Genomic DNA, 3,721 nt, shown 5'->3' on the forward strand with positions numbered 1-3,721 from the left:
TTGCTCGTCATTAATTTGTAGTTGTAATTGGAGATGATGGACCATTCCATCTCCTTGTTACGCCAAACTCATCAATCGTTTAAAAGATGCACAAGTTTTTTGTTAGTTAATAGAGTCAAAATTATGTAGATTTGCGTTTTCTTAGATATTAAACTTAATTAACGTTTGTTAAACATCACAATAATTTCTCTTACCTTTTTCGGCTTTATGAGTTTTAACTTTGATCGAATATTAATATATTTGAAATTTTTGTTCGTAAAGGACGCGGTATAAAAGTAACACACATTTATTAAAGTAGATTTTATTTTTTTTGTTTTAGTAACGTAATATTTGAAGCTTTTCTATTTCTTAATTATTCAATATTATAATATAAAATCACATACGCGTTTAATTTTAATTTTATGCAACGTGAAATAGAGATTGGATAAAAATAAATAAGGAATTAAATTTAAAAGTGCATCTCTGCTAATTCGGCGACTTGTATTTTATGATTGTGTTTATTGATTGTATGATTAATATAGTTTTATTACTGTTACAGGTGATCGTCGTGAGAATTAACTTCAATCCTCTTTAATTTTCCTGCATTAGAGTACTTTAAATGACTATTATTGAATATTTATATGTATGTACATGCATTTATGAAGGCACACACACAAACACAAAATATAAAATATAATTTTAGAAAATTCTATCAAAATGTCTTCTATCAAAAATATAATAATCTTTAAATTAACAAATTAAAACCAAACGCGAATTATAGTCATTGTTTATCTAAAAAAAATTAGATAAAAACTATGTTCTGTTCTAAACACAGATATAGAGCGATGAACAAATAAAACGATAGAACGTTCAATCTTTTCTGATAATATACAGTGCATTGGATATGCGCAGCTTTGGATGTCACGATGATTTATCGGGTCGGAAACGAATTCATGTCCAATTATACGAGCAGCGAATATATCGTACACATCAATGCTTTCGCTTTGCCATTTATTTTCACGAATTGTTCAATACACACTGCTATGGTTTGTTAAAGTTTTTTTTTACAACAATCGCGAATGATCGGTTTTCCTTCTTTTTTTTCTACAGATATATATATAACAGGTCGCCGATAAAATTTCACGATTTGCACCACTGATTGACAATCATACGGTATCCCTCTGCTCGTTCGGCGGAGCCGTCGGTTTTAGTGTGAATTTTTTTATTTCGACGAGTATCAAAAATTTGTTTATACGATCGATAAGTTTGTTTTCATTAACTGTAAACTTCTTGTTCGGTTTGAAGCTTTTATTAAACGTTCGTTTGTAACGTTCAATCGGTCTATGGTTAGTTCGATTTAGATAGTTTTTCCACACTTAAACGTTAATTAGGCTCGAACTATTCAACGAGTCATATACATATATAGATGCAAGAACTACAAATAATTATTATTGTCACGTTGGACGTGCATCATTCGAAAAACCGGTTACTCCGGTTAATGCGAAGCAGCCTCCTGGCGATCGAGAGGCGTTCGGTAAAAGGTCATCGCGATAAACATGTCCAATTTTTACTTAAGTTACCCGCAGCGTTCTTGGATTAAGTTCGCTTCGTACGTTACATCTTGCGAATGGTTATATTTAAGTTTCCTCCTGGTCGTTTCTCAAAACGCGTTTCTCTCACGCATTTCTTCAATATTCAAAAGGAGACTAAATGAAGCTCACTGTCGAGTTGGTAGGATTGGTCGATCATTGAGGTTCCTTTCCGCGTTTTAACTAATAAGGTAGTCTATATTATTTATTTTTGGCTTTTATTAGGAGTTAAGTCGATCGATAAGATCGATAAAATAGAAAAATATATGGCAAAATAAACGAGTTGCAGGAAGGTAAGGGGTATAAGTGCACAAGTTGGGTAAGGTACCAATGTATAAATCGTACTTTAAAAGTTTTTAATATCGTATCAACAGTATTACTAGGGGAAGTTAATTGTTCGTTATTCGTTTGTGACGCGCGAGAATGAAGAAGAATAAGAAGAAGAAATGAAGAGGCGTCGAAGGGGTGAAATGGGGGTGAAATGGGGGTGAAAATGGGGGATGAAACTCGCGTGCGAATCGCGAATACGTCCTCCTCGTCGCGGTAAACACGAGTAGACGAGAAAGAAGAGTGAGATAGATAAAATGAGAGAGGAAGAGATAGGTAAAAGAGAGAAAGAGATATGGGAGAGGGAGGAGAACGAAATGGCTCTCGGCTGCCGCTACCAGACAAAGAAGCCCGTCAAGCACGATGATGGACGCCTTCATGAACGACCCTACGGAGCCCCGTACATCACTTTTATTACCGCCGTCCTCATTTTCATATTTCATATTTACATTTCTAGACCGCCGTAAATCAGCGAATTTATGGGTAATTAGGCCTTTGTGCCGCGTGGACCCACCGAGTCAGCCGTGGAGAGATTGGGGGTGGAGCAAGACTCTTCCCCTCCTCCTTTTCTTCTTCCTCCTATTTCACCCTCTCCTCACCTCCTCCTCACCTCCTCCTCACCTCCTCCTCCTCTTCATCACAGAGAGCTTCGCTTATCGAACGGTATGGTTGTTTCCTTTCTCTCTCTCTTTTTCTCCTTTTCTCTCTTCCTGACTGATTTCGCGACTCAAAACTATCCCCCTTTTCGTTCACGGTCCCTTTTATTATTTTTCTCTCAACGTTACTATTATCTATGTACTTTTTCGAATTTAGAAACAAGGAAAATGAGTTTCTTTTTCTTTCTCGAGAAAGGATTTCAAAGTTTGGACTAAGAGTTTCTTTCGGAACCTGGATCTAAAAAAGATTGGACCAGTAGATTCGGATTTATTTAGCTCTTAGTTTGTGTAGAGAAGTTTAGTGTCTAACAGAAGATTCTTTCTTATTGTCTATCTGTTTAAATTTGCGAGTGATGGTGAATAATGACTATGTACAGTACAGTAGTAATTCTTCAATATTTGTTGCCTTTAATTTTTCTAACATATTTGACCAGAATGATTTGTTAAAGTAAACAGTGAATGTTGTAGAATTTATTACACCGAATAAGAAATATATTTTCAAGATTTTGTAGAGTCGAAAGAAAAGAAGGGAATAATATTTTCAGTAGACAGCAACGATCATAGGCGTTGAGCACGTTGTTATCGTGTCATAAAGATTCTCGTTAATATTTAACAGCACTGGTTTTAATGGCGCACGCAGGTGCGAGTACATCTTGTCGTCTACTTTCCATTCTCATCTCGTACGTTAAGTATCTGGTAATGATGGTTTACAATAAAATGGCCAAGTTTCCTTCCATTCGCTAATTATACAAACTTACGTTACTTCTTCTCCGTTCTTGTTCTTCTCCGTTGATCCAATATGTTGATCGTTAAAAACGTCGAAGCATACTTTCAAAGTCGTTTCTCTTTAACATTATTTCGTTCTGCATATTTATAATCGTACAGTGGATTAATAAGATTATTAGGACAAAATATTTGTAATAATACTTCCCTCGGCTTTTCCTTAATTATTTGAATCTGTCGATTCTAGGCTGAATAGCGGAATGGTTATTAATTAATTATGTTTTTTTTTGTCACTTTAATTCATGTTGATCTTTCAAAGAAGAATATCTTTTAGTATCTTTTAGAAAACTTCCATTTGTAGTAGGTATACTAACTTTTGCGTCTAAAAACAAGAAGAGAAGAGAGAAGAAATATTCTCTTATCTTTATCGTCTTGTAGTTTGGGACA

This window comes from Polistes canadensis, unplaced genomic scaffold (genome assembly GCF_001313835.1).
Source record: "Polistes canadensis isolate GaletaPanama2010 unplaced genomic scaffold, ASM131383v1 scaffold_78, whole genome shotgun sequence".
In the NCBI taxonomy this organism is placed as follows: domain Eukaryota; kingdom Metazoa; phylum Arthropoda; class Insecta; order Hymenoptera; family Vespidae; genus Polistes; species Polistes canadensis.